This window comes from Symphalangus syndactylus, chromosome 13 (assembly GCF_028878055.3).
Source record: "Symphalangus syndactylus isolate Jambi chromosome 13, NHGRI_mSymSyn1-v2.1_pri, whole genome shotgun sequence".
NCBI lineage: Eukaryota > Metazoa > Chordata > Mammalia > Primates > Hylobatidae > Symphalangus > Symphalangus syndactylus.
In genome coordinates, this window is record NC_072435.2 from 126389542 (window position 1) to 126408852 (window position 19311).

Consider the following 19311-nt stretch of genomic DNA (forward strand, 5'->3'; position numbering starts at 1 on the left):
ACGAGACCGGGGTCTCTGGCCAAGGGGACCGAGGCAGCCAGAGCAAGAGGAGCTCAGATTCAGGATGTGAAGGGAAAGTGGTGGATATTAGTGGGTCAAATGTAGGGAACAGCTAGATAGAGGCTGGGAAGACGACATGTTTGGCAAAGAAAATGCTTAGCCAAGAAAGGGGGGGTTGAGAGAGAGGGAGAGATAGAGACTATACGCATTACACATGACTATATTTGCAATAATCTCAGGCCTTTTAGAAAGTACTGATGCCTGTGGGTAAACAGGTGGTCCGTCCACACAGCGGAATATTATTCAGCTATAAAAAGGGATGACGCTCTGACACACGCCACAACACGGGTGAACCTTGAGGATGCTGTGCTGAGGGAAAGAAGCCGGGCACAGAGGACCATGTGTAGTATGATTCTGTTCATGTGAGATGTCCACAGCAGGACATCTATAGAGACAGCAGATTTGCACTTGCCAGGGCTGGGAGGAGGGGAGAGAGGAGACTGGCTGCTTAATGGCATGCGGTTTCTTTTTGAGGTGATGAAATATTCTAACATATAACACTGTTGTCAATACAACAGTGATGGTTGCACAACTCTGAATATACTGACAACCCGACTTGTACTTTAGATGGATGAATTGGATGGTAGGTAAGTTATATCTCAGTAAAGCTGTCTTAAATCTGGGCATGGTGGCTCATGCCTATAATCCCAGCACTTCAGGAGGCTGAGGCAGGAGGATCGCTTGAGTCCAAGAGTTTGAGACCAGCCTGGGCAACATAGTGAGACCCTGTCTGTACAAAATATAAAAAATTAGCCAGGCATGGTGAAACGCGCCTGCAGTCCCAGATACTCGGGAGGCTGAGGTGGGAGGATCACCCGAGCCTGTAGGTCGAGGCTGCAGTGAACCGGGATTATGTTACTGCACTCCAGCCTGGGCGACAGAGTGAGACCCTCTCTCAAAAAAACAAATACATGAAATAAAGCTGCTTTGAAAATACCGTTATGCCTGCGCCCCAGCTCATTGCACTTCCTCTAAGAGGCTCGCGTGGGCCCTGGACAAAGGCGTGTTTCAGAGCTCCTGGGGACTGCATCTGGCCCAGAACTGGCTCCACCCCAGCTTATCCGGGATCTCGCAGGTAGTGCAGCGCTGCAGTCCCAACCCAGCTTCGCGGTCGGGCAGACCGGGTTTGAAACTGGGCCCATCCCTCCCCAGCTGTGTGATCTTCAGAGAGCCCGTCCATCTCTCAAAGACTATTGTCTCGTCTGTAAAATGGGTCTACACGAGCAACAGAGCTTGCCGCAGAAGGGCTGTGTCATGCATGTAACCGAGGAAGGCACCCAGCAACGTGCCAGCAACAGCAGTCGGATGCATTTTGCTGCGTTTGAGCTGGAAAAGCTGTTTACACAAGTTCCCATCTTTAATTCTCACGATCCAGAAGCCACGATGTGGGTGGCAGTCTCCAGGGCTGGTGGGCTTGGGGACGAGCAGGAAGGAAGCTGGGGAACTGTCTGGACAGAGGCACTGGCCCTCCAGGGGCCCCACCTGCCATTCGCTGCATCCACCCTTCCTTCAGGGGCACTTATTGAGCCCCAGCCAGGTCCCAGCCACTCGCTGGGCACCGGGGACCCAGCCACAGGCTGAAGATGCAGAACCCACACCACAGCTGGGGCTGGGGCAGGTCTCTGGGCGTGACACCCGACAGCAGAGCTCTGGCACCTGCAGCCTGCGGGGCAGCTCCAGGCTAAGGAGTCAACACGCACCTCGAGCCCTTGGCCCCTGAACACGGCGCCCTTTACAGACCTGGAGCTGAGTCAAGGCATCATTTCCCAAGATTTTGGGGCTCCCCTCTCAGGGAGAGGGAAGGAAGAGTCAGAAACAAAGCAGCCTGTTGCCCCCGTCCCAATATCTCTGTCCAAGGAGGTACAGGGGCAGCGTGATGGGATGTTTCTGGTCTTGGAATACGTCGGTAATAAGCATGAAGAATGCCTCGAGGAAAACCCCCCCTTCCCACCCAACCCAGCGGCCGGTTCCTGACATTCCCATCTCGGGCACACACTGGCTGTGGCACCAGGAGTGTTTAATCAGAGGAACCCGAACCAACACACCCCCAGGCCCCCCCAGGAGGCCCCTGCTGCCAAAATGGCCAAATGGGCTTTCTTTTTGGTAGCACCGGGCAGGAGGGAGGCAGGGGAAGGAGCGCGGCAAGAGGCATAGGAGGGGAAAGGAGGACCTTCCACCCAAAGGGACACCATGACCAACTCCCCATGGATGGAAATGACAAAGTTCACCTCCAGCCCCCTGGTTTCCGGCTATCCCCAGGAACTCACGGGCGGACACCGAGGGTCTCCAGGAGAGGGTTGGCTCTGCAGCCCCTGTGGTCCCAGCTGCTCCAAAAACACCCAAGGAGCTCTTTCTGCACACACCTATGAGAATCAAAGCCACCGAGCAGCTCGCAGATCTGTTCCTCCCTCAGCGCTCGGGGTCTGAACCTCTCTCCCAGGTGTCTGCACCTCTGGCTCCTTCTCAGGATCCTGTCTCAGCTTCAACACCACCTCCTCCCTGAGACCCTCCCAGATCACCCAGGCGCAGCCCCCGACATCAGCCGTCAGAACCCTCTGCTGGGCACTCCGTCAGGTCAGCTGTCTCTGGTGTAGTGATTATTCATTCACTTGCCCGTTGTCTTACACACGTGCACACACACACACACACATGCATGCGCGCACACACACATACACGCACACACACACGTACAGGCATGCACACACACACATATACACACACACACACACGTGCTCCCCATGAGGGCAGCACCCTACTCTAGCTTGTTCACTGCTCACCTAAAATGTGAGTCAGTATTTAGCAGGTGCTTAAAGGTTTGCTGAATGAATAGGTCATGCCCTGCCTTCCTGGGGCCCACACAGATAGAGAAGTGGCAGGTGCTGCCCCTCCCCCGCCCCGGGCTCAGCGCCAACAGGAAGGACTGTCCATGCAGCCAGGCCAAGGAGAGAGCCCCCCATCTCCCACACTGGGTCTTTCCAGCAAGTGCTTATCCAGCACCTACCAACGACAGACCACAAAACACGAACAAATGAGAACATCCCAGATGGAAGTCTTCAGGCCTCTCCCTGCTCTACTTGCTCCTCCACAAGCCCCACTGCTCCCAATCCTCACAGGCCCCGCACTTCACACATGGGGACCCATGGAGCCCTGACAGCCACCTCCCTTCCTCGTGTAGGTGAGCATTAAGAAGAGGCTGTCTGACCAGGCACAGTGGCTCACGCCTGTAATCCTAGCATTTTGGGAGGCCGAGGCGGGGAAATCGCCTGAGGTCAGGAGTTCAAGACCAGCCTGGTCAACACAGCGTAACCCCATCTCAATTAAAAATACAAAACTTAACCGGGCATGGTAGCCCACACCTGTAATCCTTGCTACTCAGGAGGCTGAGGCAGGAGAATCGCTTGAGCCCAGGAGGCGGAGGCTGCAGTGAGCCAAGATCGTGCCACTGCACTTCAACCTGGGTGACAGAGCAAGACTCTGTCTCAAAAGAAAGAAAAAGAAGCTATCCAGCCTCTCACAAATCCAGAGAAGCCCCAATTTCCTCCATTTTCTGAGGTTCCTCATCCAGGGAAAAATTAAGAAATGTCTATTACCCTTTTCACGTTTTGCTGGATTCCATTTTCTAATTTACTAATATTTGACTTAGAATGTGGTGTCTGTGATCATGAGGGTTTGGCCAGTACATGTTCTTCCTTCTGACGCCCTCACTAGGGTTTTGTATCAAGATTACTCTGGGCTTTTAAAACGAGTGTGCTTTGTCTTTTTTCTCCATTTTTTGAAAATGCTGTTTGGAGTGATTTACTTAGGACGTCATTTGGACTTAAAGTTTATATTGTGTGAAGATTTCTCATTACAGATGCATTTGCTTCTCATACATATGAAAATAACCACAAAAAAGTTAAAATAGATTTAGATTAAGTGTTACTTTTCAGGGACCCACCTCATAAATGAATACTTTTAACCCCACAAACCCTAGTACAGTATGACTGGCTTGTTCAAAGATCAAAGCAGTCACGCCTTGCTTAACAACAAGGATGCGTTCAGAGAAATGCCTCATTAGGTGATTTCGTCACTGAGCGCACCTCACACGCAGTGTACCTGCAACACACTCGGGCCGCACAGCCTCCTCCACGCCCTGGCTCGATGGGCAAGCCCATTGCTTCTGGTTTCACAGCTGTGCAGCCCGTGACTGTACTGAGTGCCATAGGCCACTGCCACACAGTGGTGAGTACTTGTGCATCTAATCATAGAAGAGAGGCAGCAGAAGTAAGATCTAAAAGATAAAGCATGGTGCACCTGTATAGGGCGCTTAGCATGAATGGAGTTTGCAGGACTGGAAGTGGCTCTGGGTGGGTGAGTGAGTGAGTGAGTGAGTGAGGAGTGGATGTGAGGGCCCAGGCACTCCTGTACATGTCTGTAGACCCTACGGAGGCTGCACACTTAGACTATGCTAAATTTATTCTTTCTTCCATAACTGCCCTCAGCTTACTTCGTTGCCTTATACATTTCTTAATTTTTTACCTTTTGGACTCTTCTGTAATAATACTTAGCTTAAAACACACATTGTACAGCTGTACAAAAATAATTTCTTTCTTTATATCCTCATCTATTCACTTTTCTCTATTTGATTTTTTGTTTGTTTGCTTTTTAAACTTTGCTGTTAAAAGCTAAGACACAAACACACACATTCACCTAGGCCTCCCCGGGGCCAGCATCATCACATCACCGCCTTCCACCTGCACATCCTGTCCCGCTGGGAGGTCTCCAGGGGAATAACGCAAGGTGTGCTGTCGCCTCCCACGATGGCCATGCCTGCTTCCGGATCCCTCCTGAAGGACCTGCCGGAGGCTGTTCCACAGCTCACTTTTGTTTAATAAGTAGAAACAATACACTCTAAAATCATGATAAAAGTTACAGTAAATCCATAAGCCAGTAACATAGTCGTTTATTATCATCGAGCATCATGTCCATGCATGACCGTATGTGCTGGACGTTCACACGCCAGGCAGCACGGTGGGTTCACCCACACCATCGTCATTAAACATGTAAGAGTAAAGCTTCAAGCTGAGAAACTACCACAGCCACACTGGGATGGGGATCTTTCGGGTCTGTTCTAATCGCACACAGCCACCGCAGTATGCGTGGTCTTCATTGACTGAAATGTCGTTATTATGCAGGGCGTGACCTGGGAGATTTTCTTCAAGGAAAGATGGATGCACACAGGAGTGTGGCCCAGTGGTGGACACAAGGAGGGGAGAGTCAGAGAGAGAGGCTGAGAGAGGGAGAGGAAGAGCGAGGGAGGGAGGGAGGGAGGGAGACTGAGAGAAAAGGAAAGAAAAAACAGGGAGAGAAAAGGAGAGAAAGAGAGGGAAGAAGGGGACAGAGAGACTGAAATAAAAGGAAAAAAAGAGTGAGACAGAGAAGAAGGAAGGAAGGAAAGAAGGAAGGAAGGAAGATGGATGGAAGGAAGGAAGGAAGGAAGATGGATGGAAGGAAGATGGATGGAAGGAAGATGGATGGAAGGAAGGAAGGAAGGAAGATGGATGGAAGGAAGATGGATGGAAGGAAGGAAGGGGGGAGGGAGGGAGGGAAGGAGGGGGGAGGGAGGGAGGGGGGAGGGAGGGGGGGGAGGGACTGAGGAATATGGTTCAGCAAAACCTTTCCACACAAGGGTGGTGGCACCAGCATCACCAACAAGAGACGCAGGTGTCCTCAGCTGGTTGCAAGCCTCCTCCCACACCACAGAGGATCAGACAGCTTTTCAAATGAGTGAAAGTCACAAGAGAAACTGAGGACATAAGCCATGCACTACCACTATCTACATGGGATGAGGCGAGTGAAGAACAGAGTTTTCTGGAATCAGCAGCTCTGGTTGATCAACAAGAGACCAGCACAGCCGATCCGGTTCTCCCCCGGGGTTCCCAGCGCCACGCGGATTCCAAACCTTCACGCAGACGTGGGAAACGCTGAGACGTTCAGCCGGCAAGTCTCTGCCCACCTGGAACCGATGCTCATTGCTGTGCCCTAGGGAGACTCCCAGACACAAAGGAAGTTCCCGGGTCAGGCCCTCTGGTCCCTGAGGTTTGGCACTTGCGGGTCTAGACCAACCTATGAGGTGTGCGCTCAGCTTCATGTATGACCTCAGCCAAAGGCCAACAGAGAGCTGACGACATGCCCCAGAGATGTGTAAAGCGCCTCCTGGTCACGCTGTATTCAAGGATTCTCAAAGTGGGGTCCCTGGATGCCTCCACCTCCCCTGGGACTGCGTGGGAATGCGGATTCCCGGCCCCTCCCCAGACCTGCTGGATCAGAGGTTCTGAGATCTGTGGCCCCTTAACCCACCCGCCAGGATGCCAGCGCTCACCAGCGTGTGAGAATCGCTGCTCCAATTAAAACTTCAACCGGACTCCAAAAATACAAATGTGGCAGGGGGTGGATTTGAAATGGAAAGCGAAGCAAGCTCAGGAAAGAGCCAGCTCCTGCCTCTCCTCCCGCCCCCTGAGCACATGCTGGTCTCTTCCAGGCGCAGACAGTGCATGGGGCCAAAGAGACGAAACTGAAAGCCACAGTGTAGGGTCCACCGCTCGTCTCTTCATCTTCACGGCCAAGAGCTCTCAGCCCAGCTGCGCGCTGGCCTCACCTGGGAAGCTTCTCCACCACCCACGCCCACCCCCGGACTCTGCAGGCTTGGGGTTCTCCGTGGCGCTTGCAGCATGGGGGAGGCCGGCTGCTATGCCCCGGGGAGGGCTGCGTGGCGCCTGCCTCCTGCGTGGGGGGCGGCCCCCCCAGCGCCAGCATCTTCCTGTCTCCCGGGCACGTGGGCAGTGCCACCCTCTCCCTGACCCAGTTTGCCATCCTCTCGGAAGGGGCACAGGGGAATAGCCGCCGCCAGCGCCTTCCCTGAAATAACCTGGAAGGGCTCCACTCTGAGCCCCAGGCGGGTGCCATATGGCCACGGCACAGCCCCCGACCCCAGGGACGCCCCACCACCCCCCACTGCAGAAGGGGTGCCCGCCTGCCTTCCCCTCACACCACGCCCCCGGGGAACCTCCGGAGCCGGTCAGACCCTGCCCATCCCGCTGGGAGCTTGGGATCACATCTCACACAAGAAGCCAGGACCCCACAGCCCAGCGGGGGCTGAGTCTGAAGCTAATTCCAGGACAGCCCAGCAAGGCTGGGAGGGAGCCGGGGAGGGGCCGTGTGCGTGGGGGAGGTGGTGATTTTTTAGAGCCTTCCCCCACTGTTCCCCTTAGAAAGCAGGTGAGCGAGCCTGCACGCCAGCTCCCCTCCCCTGCCCACTCCCGCTCAGAGCCCGACGTGGCTGCCGCCCGCCAGCAGCCTGGCCTGCCACAGGGCCCAGGAGCCCGGACACCTCCTCTTCCCACGGATCTTCCATTTTCAGAGGGAGCCGCTCTCTCTCCTCTCAGGCCTGCTCCATCTGTGACATTTCCCTTCCCTGGATGAAGTGGGGTTTTCACCCTTGTGAGCAGAGTCTCCTTCAGGGCTCCTCTGTGAGAGAAATATGGGGCTGGACAGGGTCCCCTTCCCTCCCTCCTCACTCACCCTAAGAACCTCCAGGGACCCAGAGGCCACGCAGGCACGGAGCCAGCACCCCCCCGCCTCCACTGGGGCCAGGGACCAGGCCGGGAGGTGAAGCAGTCCTCCCTCCCTCCCTCCAGCCAGCCGTCACCCCGACCTCAGCCAGCGTGTGCTCCCCGGGGACAGGAGGCCTCTGCTGACAGATGTCCGGGCCCCCACCTGGACCTACCCAGACCTAAGCTCCTGGGCGGGTGATCCCCTACACGCTGCCTTTCCCGGTGAAATACGGTTTCCACTGGGAGAGTCTGCCCCCGGCCAGCAGCCCGCGCACACTGCTCACACAGGCACACGCACACACGCAGACACTCTGTCGGGGAACATCTGTTTTAACAAACACATTATTCAAGTCAGTCCATGGGACGTGAATTGACAGATTCCTGGGCGCAGCCTGCTGGCTTTGTGCATTCGCACCTGAGCCGAGCTGGGGACTCTGATGTGTCTGTCCCACGTCCCCTTCCCCGCTCCACCCCGCCCCCAAGAAGACAAGTCCAGGCCCTGAGCCGCCTGCTGTCTGGGAAGCCTGGGGCGCACTCCCCAGGCGAGCGGGGCTGTGTCCATCGGGTGCCAAACTTTGCCTGGAGGGGTCTTTCTGAAAAGCCTAGGGTGGGGGCCGTGACAGAGCCACAGCACCCCTGCAGCTGACACCCAGCATCCAGGAAGAAGCTGGTCAGCCCTTCCCTTCCGAGATGATCCTGAATTCCAAGCAGCACCGACATGCCAGCAGGGCGAGCCGCTGCTCCCCGCACCCAGCGCCCCTGGACCCCACGCTGAAGGGCATCCTCCATCCGCTGCAAAATAAACTTTGTCTGGGCAAAGAGTTTCCGGCTAACCCCCTGTGATCAACGCCGCTGCCGCTGCAGCTCGTGTGCAGAAAGGCGAGGGGAGATGGGAAGCTATTTTTAGGAGAAAAAAATAAATCTCAGCCTACCTTTAGAAGCGAGCTGTGCCAAGGCTCTGGAGGTTCACCGCGGAGACAACTGCAGTGTACTGTGTCAGATTACAAACTGGGGGCGAGAGGGAGGGAGGGAGGAGGGGGAGGGGGAGAGGGAGAGAGGGAGGGAGGGAGGAGGGGGAGAGGGTTAGAGGGAGGGAGGGAGCAGCAGAGGGAGAGACAGGGAGGGAGAGGCAGGCAGAGGCGGCGCCCAGTCAACATTGCAGGGCATTGGTGTGTCCGCACTGCTTGCATTCAGCTAGACATGATTCATTAGTTTTCTGCAGGCAGGCAAGCAGGTCGAGAGGGAGAGAGGGGGAGAGAGAGAGAGAGAGAGAGACAGAGAGAGAGGATCATCCGCCATGCAGCAGTAACCAGAGCCTATGAAACGTCAGTGTTTGAACGCACGCACACACACATGCACACAAATACACATGCACACACACGTGCACACACACACCAAGATGGCTATACCCCTCACTGCCAGTTTCTCTTTCACAGAGCTGTGGTGAAAAGCTCGGACAGAGATGGAGACAAACAGCTCTCAGCCACGCAGGGCTTGGGGTTGGTGCTTTTCCCTCCATCCCTGGGAAAACAGCACAAGATCTTCCCTGCAGGAGGCCGGGGGTCTCCTGCAACCCACAGGCAACCAATCAGCACATCAAGGTAAAAGCTGCCCTGGGCTCTACTCCAGGAAGCTCAGAAACTCAAGCGCCGTCAGAATTAAGTGATGAAGAGGAGCGACCCAAGCTGCCTGGGTCTTTGCTCTCCTGTCTGGCTCCCCTCCCCACCCCAAACCTCCAGTGGCCCCGTGGCTTCCCCCTTCCCACAGAACTTCAGGTGGTGGCACAGATATACCCGCTAGCTAGCAACCGGGTGGTGCAGGAGGGAAAAAACCCTGGGAAACATGCACGGACTTCACACACGCCCTTCCTTCCCTGGGGTAAAAATCCCATGGCTTGTGACTGAAAGGTGCTAAATAAGGTAGCTCATGCAGAGGAAACCCCTTTGGTATTTTGGGCTCCACATGCCCTAATTGAGGCTCTGAGGGTTCCTACTAATGATGGCCCCTGTGCAGGGACAAGACTCAAGTGCTGGACACAAGAATTCCGAGGAAGGGCTCACCACGGTCCTTTGTACAAAAAGGAAGGACTTGTCCTGAGGTGTTTTCTGCTGCTTCTCCCATCAGACTCACTTTACAAGTTTTTAAAAAATGGGCTCCTTAGTAAAACCAACACATCCTCCCATCACCGTGGTTTTGCTTGTGATCTTAAAGGAACCGCAAAGGTCTCAAACCTAGACAGCCAGAGGAAACCTCTTCCTAAGACAACTTTTTCAACACTGTGGCAGACGGGTCCTGCGAGTTTTCCCAGTCAGGACTCATTTTGGCCTCCCGGATAGGCTTCTGAATTATTTGCCTCTGAATTTGCCTGCAAGACTGGAGGCTTCAAGTCCTGTGTAGAGTGGCCCCAGCCTCTGTGCATGGAACAAAGAGATACGTGCTGTATCCAGGAGTAGGTGGCAAACCACAGACAATTCCTTTTCACCCTGCAGCAGAGTTATCAGGTCACAGGAACTACAAGACTGCAGAAAATCGTGGAAGGCACTGGTTACCAGATACTTGTACACATGTGTTCACAGCTGTGCTGCTCTCAACAGCCAAAGGGTGGAAATGACACAAGTGCCCATCAATGGATGAATGGGGAAACAAAATGTGGCATATCCATACAATGGAATATTATTCAGCCAGGAAAAAGGAATGAAGTACTGATTCATGCTACCACATGGATGGACCTTGACAGCACCACACTGGGGAAAGAAGCCAGACACAAAGCCCATCTATCATATGAGCCCATTTTTATGAAATATCCAAAATGGGCGAATTCATAGAGACAGAAAGGAGACTGGTGGTTGCCGAGGGCTAGGAGGAGAGGAGATGAGGAGTGACTCCTTAATGGAGTGGGGTTTCCTTTTGGGGTGGTGAGAGCACTTTGCAACAAGACAGAGGTGGCAGTTGCACAAGACTGTGAATGTATTAAATGCCGTTCACTTTAAAACGGTTAATTTTATGTGATGTGAACTTTACCTCATAAAAACATATGAAAAGACCATAGAAAGCGCCTGTGAATTGGGCCCCACTGACCCAGTCTGCCCCTTCCTCGCTCCATCTGTGTGGCCTGGAGCAGCTCAGTCTTTTCCCACATCTGTAAAATGATCGTGTCTACTTATCATATGATGTCTACTTCACGGGGCTCTTCTAGGGGACAAATGAAATATTTGACAGAAGGAAATAAAGCTATTCCCCCTTAGAAAGGATTCACTCTTCTAAAAGGTCATTCAGTGGCATGAAAATGACTCTCCACCTCTATTTTCTCGGCAGAGAGGAAATTAATTTTTAAGGAATGCCATGGATCATATAGGCCAAAAAGCCAAGGTTCTAAAACAAATAAGCTGCAAAAAATGTTTCCATTCAAAGATGCTGGGTGCTCCCCCTACAGGGCCATTGCTGTCTGCGCCAGCCCCACTGAGTCTCTGTCATGGCTGCACTGTCATCTGCAGTTTCCCGTGTGTGGGGGGGGCTGCACGTCATGGGTCTCGGCGTGAGGTGCCCACTTTGTCGGCTGGACAACTTGAGACCAAAGAGTTGACTGTAGCTGCCAAGAGACACATGGTCAAATCAGAAAAAGAATGTAGGGCCAGATGCAGTGGCTCATGCCTGTAATCCCAGCACTTTGGGAGGCCAGAGTGGGAGGATCACTTGAGCCTCGGAGTTCAAGACCAGCCTGGACAACATAGTGAGACACCATCCCTACAAAAAATACAAGACTTAGCTGGGCATGGTAGTGCACGGCTGTGGTCCCAGCTACTCAGGAGGCTGAGGTGGGAGGATCACTTGAGCCCAGGGGGGTCAAGGCTGCAGTGAGCCGTGATTGCTCCACTGCACTCCAGCCTGAGGGACAGAGTGAGACCCTGCCTCAAAAAAAAAAAAAAAAGAAAAAAAGAAAAGAAAAGAGAAAAGAAAAAAGGAAAGAAAAGAAAAATAATGCAGGATTCCATTTCTTGGTGTCATGTTCTAATTTCACAAAAATTAGGTAAATTTTGTGCATAAAATACTGAAAAAAATGTAACAAACCAGAGACTTTCATAGGTAACTAACAATCCAGATGAAGCCATTCTGGGCCTGTGAAGAATGAGGACGTGTTCAACCCAGCAGGAAGGAGCTAGCCAGTTCTGAAAAATGAGCTGCTGTGGTGGGGACCAGTTTCGGTGATGGAATCAAAAGTGCTGACCCCCTCCAGCGCTTGTTATAGGCAACCTGCTAGCTCTGGACTGGACACAGGCCACACAAAGGCATTGCTACTCATCGGGTCTATTAGGCTGTTAAAGACTCCTGTGAATAAGGCACCATTTGTTTTATCTGGTCCTGGATGGAACGAGTGTTTGCCAGATGTCAGGAAGTGTCAGATGCAAAGCTGCATAATTGCCATTCACAGTTTTCCAGCCCTACGTACGGAGACAGCACAACTAGACAGTTTCCACTTGGAACTGCTGTCTGAGAAAATGCCAGTCATTTTGTTTGCAACGTAGTTCTGAAGGTTCAGCATTAAAGTGGAATCTCCTGTCGCTGGACAGCTAATAATAGGTCTGTGCTGACACTGAACATCAGCGCCTCTGCAGGCCCAAGCTTTCACAAAGCACAGCAAGTTTTCTATGAGGCCAATTCCAAGGCCAGCGGGTAAGTGCAGACCCCTAAATCCTTTCAAGTAGCCTTTGAAGCTGGGTGTTCACCATAAGTGCAGCACTCAGCTAGGAACATCTCTCGGAAAAACCTGCCCTGTTTACAAGTAGTAGGGTAGTCAGAAAGGTCTAAAAACTAGGCAGTATTGGAGATGACATGATGATCTACTTGGAAACCCAGATGAACCAATCACAGAAAAACTGTTACAAATAAGAATTGAATAGGAGAGGATAGAATAGGTCTGGCGTGGTGGCTTATACCTGTAATCCCAACACTTTGGGAGGCTGAGGCCGGAGGACCACTTGAGCTCAGGAGTTTGAGACCAGCCTGGGCAACATGGTAAAAGCCTGTCTCTATGAAAAATACAAAAAATTAGCCAGGTGTGATGGCCCATGTCTGCGGTCCCAGCTACTCGGGGGCTAAGGTGGGAGGATCACCTGAGCCCAGGAGGTGATGGTCGCAGTGAGCCATGATCACACCACTGCACTCCAGCCTGGGCAACAGAGCAAGACCCTGTCTCAAAAAATAAAAAAAATAATAATAAAGGAGAGCTCTAGATATATTCCATAATTGAATAGAATAGTATAGTATTTTAGGTTCCCAGCAAATATATATTTATATATTATTGCATATTATTTTGGAGGAACAAAAATAATATACAAAAATCGATAGGCTTCCTACATAAAAGCAATAATCAGTTAGGAAGTATAATGGAAGGGGAAAAGAATTCCATTTATAATAGCATACAAAAAGAAAGGCATGCCTAGAAATGTGTAAGATATATATGAAGAAAACTGAGGAAAAAATAAAAGAAAAATCGAGCAAAAAGAAAAGCCAACCCCACACTTGGAGAGGGTCCTTAAATTTTATAAAATTCTACTGAAATCAACCTTAACATTTAATATGATGACAATCAACATAAAGCCAAGATTTTTTCCAGACCTCTGGAAGCTGATTCTAAACTTAGTATGGAAATATAAGCACAAAAGTATAACCCAGGCATTTTGTTGAAGGCAAGAAAAAGTAATGAAAGAAAACTAGTTTTACCAGACATTAAAATATATTATAAATATATAAATAAAATTGTTTTGTCCTGGTACATGAACAGACAGACCCATAGAACAAACTGGGTGGTCCATAAACAAATCCAATTGCATATGAGAATTTAATATATGATAAAACAGTACTTCTAATCAATAAGAAAATATAGAATACTCAATAAATAATGGTCAGAATACAGGATAATTAAGGGAAAAAGTTCTTATACATAAGTTAATTCCAGATCAATCAAGTATTCAAACATATAAAAGAAAAATTAGACATTCTAGAAAGATTATGAATTTTTTTCATTTTTGTCAAATGAAGAAGGACTTTCTAAGAAAACTCAGGAAAAATAAAAGGAAATGCTGATTAAATTTGATTACATGGAAATGTAAACTTCTGCACAGTGGAAAAATGCCACAAATAAAACCAAAAGATTGGCTACAACTGAGATAACATATTTGCAACACATATTTCAGATTCAGTTGTGGGTCCAATTTTGTGGGGCCTGGAGTTTATATAATGTGGGGAGCCACAGTTAAGAAAAATAAAACACTTTACACTGTTGGTGGGACTGTAAACTAGTTCAACCATTGTGGAAGTCAGTGTGGCGATTCCTCAGGGATCTAGAATTAGAAATACCATTTGACCCAGCAATCCCATTACTGGGTATATACCCAAAGGATTATAAATCATGCTACTATAAAGACACATGCACACATATGTTTATTGCGGCACTATTCACAATAGCAAAGAGTTGGAACCAACCCAAATGTCCAACAACGATAGACTGGATTAAGAAAATGTGGCACATATACACCATGGAATACTATGCAGCCATAAAAAATGATGAGTTCGTGTCCTTTGTAGGGACGTGGATGAAACTGGAAAACATCATTCTCAGTAAACTATCGCAAGGACAAAACACCAAACACCGCATGTTCTCACTCATAGGTGGGAATTGAACAATGAGAACTCATGGACACAGGAAGGGGAACATCACGCTCCGGGGACTGTTGTGGGGTGGGGGGAGGGGGGAGGGACAGCATTAGGAGATATACCTAATGCTAAATGACAAATTAATGGGTGCAGGAAATCAACATGGCACATGGATACATATGTAACAAACCTGCACATTGTGCACATGTACCCTAAAACCTAAAGTATAATAAAAAAAAAAAAGAAAAAGAAAACACAAAGAACACCAATACAAAATATACAAATGATCATTTATCGAGAATAAGAAAATAAATCACAACAAATTCCAGATTTTAAAATGCTGACAAATCCCACAAATATCACAAAATCCAGAAAAATAGCATATATTTATTGTAATTAACTGCCTAGGACTCTACTATAATATCATTTTTATTGATATATGATAAATGTACATGATTTAGGGGTACATGTGCTAATTTGATGCATTCATGTAAGTATAAAAATAAAATCAGTGTAATTGGGCTACCTATCACCTTATAATATTTGTACAATATTTGTTTTTAACACTATTTGTGTAATCTTTGATTACTTCTCCAGATGACAATAATTTTATAATTTTGTTTTCTTTTGAGAGAACGGAAAGAAAGCTCTTTCCTCTAGCATGATGATCAAAATTGGCTTTTTAAAGTTATTATTCAAAGCTTAAATGTCTTTTTTAGGCAGCTAGAGAGAAAGGGCAGGTCACCCACAAAGGGAACCCCATCAGGCTAACAGTGGACCTCTCAGCTGAAGCCCTACAAGCCAGAAGAGATTGGGGGCCTATATTTAACATTCTTAAAGAAAAAAAAAAATCCTTCAACCAAGATTTTCATATCCAGCCAAACTAAGCTTCATAAGCAAAGGAGAAATAAGATCCTCTTCAGATAAGCAGATGTTGAGGGAATTTACCACCAGACCTGCCTTACAAGAGACCTTGAAAGGAGCACTAAATATAGAAAGGAAAGACCACTACCAGCTGATACAAAAACACACCTAAACACAGAGACCAGTGTTGCTACAAAGCAACCACACACAAGCCAGCATAATAAGTAACTAACAACACAATGACAGGATTGAATCCACACATATCAATACTAACCTTGAACGTAAATGGGCTACATGCCCCACCTAAAAGGCACAGAATGGCAAGTTGCATAAAAAAGCAAGACCCAATGGTATGCTGTCTTCAAGAGACTCATCTCACACATAATGATACCCATAGGCTCAAAATAAAGGGATGGAGGAAAATCTACCAAGCAAATTAAAAACAGGAAAAAAAGCAATGGCTGCAATCCTAATTTCAGAAAAACCTACTTCAAACCAACAAAGATCAAAAAAGGCAATAGTACATAATGGTAAAGTATTTAACTCAACAAGAAGACCTAACTGTCCTAAGTACATATGCACCCAACACAGGAGCACCCAGATCCATAAAGCAAGTTCTTAGAGACCTACAAAGAGACATAGACTGCCACACAATAATAGTAGAAGACTTCAACACTCTACTGACAGTATTAGACAGACCATCAAGGCAGAAAATTAACAAAGATATTCAGGACCTGAACTCAACATTGGACCAAATGGATCTGATAGACCTCTACAGAACTCTTCACCCCAAAACAACAGAATATACATTATTCTCATTGCCACATGGCATATATCTATGACATAATTGGACATAAAACAATCTTCAACAAATTCAAAAGAACTGAAGTCACACCAAACACATTCTCAAGCCACATCACAATAAAAATAGAAGTCAAGACTAAAAAAAATGCTCAAAACCATGCAATTACATGGAAATTTTAAAAATGTGCTCCTGAATGACTTTTGGGTAAATAATAAAATTAGGGCAGAAATCAAGAAGTTATTTGAAACTAATGCAAACAAACATACAACATACCAGAATGTTGGGGACACAGCTAATGCAGTGTTAAGAGGGAAATTCATAGCACTAAAAGTATTTATAACATCAAAAACTTAGAAAAATCTCAAATTAACAACCTAACATCACAACTGAAAGAATTAGAGAAACAAGAATAAATCAACCCCAAAGCTAGCAGAAGATAAGAAATAATAAAAATCAGAGCTGAACTGAAGGAATTCAAGACACACACACACACACACACACACACAAAATATTCAAAAGATCAGCTAATCCAGGAGTTGGTTTTTTGAAAAGACAAATAAGATAGATAGGCCACTAGCTAGACTAATAAGAAGAGAGAAGGTCCAATAAATACAATTATAAATGACAAAGGAAATATTACCACTGACCCCACCAAAATAAAAATAACAATCAGAAACTACTATGAACATCTCTATACACACAAACTAGAAAACCGAGAAGAGACAGATAAATTCCTGGACACATACACCCTCCCAACACTCAACCAGGAAGAAATGGATTCCCTGAACAGACCAATAATGAGCTCTGATTTATTAAATCAGTAATAAATAGTCTACCAACCAAAAAAAAGCCCAGGACCTGATGGATTTACAGCCAAATTCTACTAGATGTACAAAGAAGAGCTGCTACTATTCCTACAGAAGCTATTCCAAAAAATTGAGCAGAAGGGACTCTTCCCCAACTCATTCTATGAGGACAGCATCATCATGATACCAAAACCTGGCAGAAATGGAAACAAAAAAAGAAAACTTCAGGTCAATATCCTTGATGAACATTAATGCAAAAATCCTCAACAAAATACTTGCAAACCAAATCCAGCAGCACATCAAAAAGCTTATCTACCATGATCAAGTAGGCTTCATCGCTGGGATGCAAGATTGTTTCAACATACACAAATAAGTAAATATGATTCATCACATAAACAGAATTAAAGATAAAAACCATGTTATCATCTCAATAGACACAGAAAAGGCTTTCAATAAAATTCAATATTCATTCATGTTAAAAACTCTCAATAAACGAGGTATTGAAGAAACATACCTCGAAATAATAAGAGCCATCTATGACAAACTCACAGCCAACATCAAACTGAATGGGCAATATCTGGAAGCATTCCCCTTGAAAACCAGCACAAGACAAACCAGCACAAGGATACCCTCTCTCACTACTCCTATCCAACGTAGTACTGGAATTCCTAGCCAAAGCAATCGGGCAAGAGAAAGAAATAAAGGGCATCCAAATAGGAAGAGAGGAAGTCAAACTATCTCTGATTGCAGATGACATAACTTTTTTTTTTTTTTTTGAGACAGTCTCGCTCTGTCACCCAGGCTGGAGTGCAGTGGCACGATCTTGGCTCACTGCAACCTCTACCTCCTGGGTTCAAGCGATTCTCCTGCCTCAGCCTCCCAAGTATCTGGGACTACAGGTACGTGCCACCACACCTGGCTAATTTTTTGTATTTTTAGAAGAGATGGGGTTTCACCATGTAAGCCAGGCTGATCTCGATCTCCTGATCTCATGATCTACCCACCTTGGCTTCCCAAAGTACTGGGATTACAGGCATGAGCCATCATGCCCGGCCTAGATAACATAATTCTATATCTAGAACACCCCATAGTCTCAGTCCAAAAGCTCCTTCAGCTAATAAACATCTTTGGCAAAGTTTCAGGACACAAAAGCAATGTACAAAAATCGCTAGCATTCCTGTACATCAACAACAGTCAAACCAAGAACCAAATCAGAAAGGCAATCCCATTCACAACTGCCACAAAAAGAAAAAAATCCCTAGAAATACAACTAACCAGGAAGGTCAAAGTGCTCTACAATGAAAATTACAAAACACTACTCAAATAAATCAGAGAAGATACAAACAAATGGAAAAACATCCCATGCTTATGGATAGGAAGAATCAATATCATTAAAATGACCATACTGCCCAAAGCAATTTACAGAGTCAATGTGATTCCTATCAAACCACGAATGACATTCTTCACAGAACTAGAATAAGCTATTTTAAAATTTATATGGAATAAAAAAAGAGCCTGAGTAGCCAAGGCAATCCTAAGCAGAAAGAACAAAGCTGGAGGCATCTTGTTACCTGACTTCAAACTATATTACATGGCTACAGTAACCAAAACAGCAGAGTACTGTTTCAGTACAAAAACAGGTACATAGACCAATGGAACAGAATAGAGAGCCCAGAAATAACGCCATACACCTACAACCATCTGATCTTTGACAAAGCTGACCAAAGCAATGGGGGAAAAGACTCCCTATTCAATCAATGATGCTAGGAGAACTGGCTAGCCATATGCAGAAGACTGAAGCTGGACCCCTTCCTTACACCATATACAAAAATCAACTCAGGATGGATTAAAGACTTAAATGTAAAACCCAAAACCATAAAAACCCTGGAACACCTTGACGATACCAACCTGTGCATAGGGCAAAGATTTCATGACAAAGATACCAAAAGCAATCACAACAAAGGCACAATTTGACAAGTGGGATCTAATTAAACTTAAGAGCTTCTACACAACAAAAGAAACTATCAACAGAGTAAAGAGACAACCTACAGAATGGGAGAAAATGTTTGCAAACTGTGCATCTGACAAAGGTCTAATATCCAGCATCTATAAGGAACTTAAACAAATTTACAAGAGAAAAAACAACCCCATTAAAAAATGGGCAAAGGATATGAACAGACACTTTTCAAAAGAAGACATACATGTGGCCAAGAAGCACATGAAAAAAATCTCAATATCATTGATCATTAGAGAAATGTAAATAAAAACCGCAATGAGCTACCATCTCACACAAGTCAGAATGGCTATTATTTAAAAGTCAAAAAATAACAGATTCTGGTGAGGTTGTGAGAAAAGGGAACACTTACACACTGTTGGTGGGAGTGTAAATTAGTTCAACCATGTGGAGCGCAGTATGGCGATTTCCCAAAGAGCTAAAAGCAGAACTACCATTCGACCCAGCATTCCCATTACTGGTTACATACCCATAGGAATGTAAATCATTCTACCATAAAGACACATGCATGTGAAT

General features: G+C 47.3%; 1 protein-coding gene across 17 annotated transcripts in view; it reads right to left on the minus strand.

Moving 5' to 3' along the window:
• The window catches only part of RIMBP2 (RIMS binding protein 2), a 400662-nt gene that overhangs the window by 314601 nt on the left and 66750 nt on the right, over positions 1 to 19311 (minus strand). For 3 of the 17 annotated variants that reach the window (XM_055235653.2, XM_055235661.2, XM_063615239.1), the window contains exon 1: positions 8585 to 9358. The exons of 11 other annotated variants lie outside the window; for them this stretch is intronic. The gene's annotated coding sequence lies outside the window, so the exon portion shown is untranslated. Of the gene's footprint in view, positions 1 to 8584; positions 9359 to 19311 lie in introns of those variants that run through there. 3 more of the 17 variants (XM_055235652.2, XM_063615238.1, XM_055235666.2) reach the window with 3 other exon arrangements.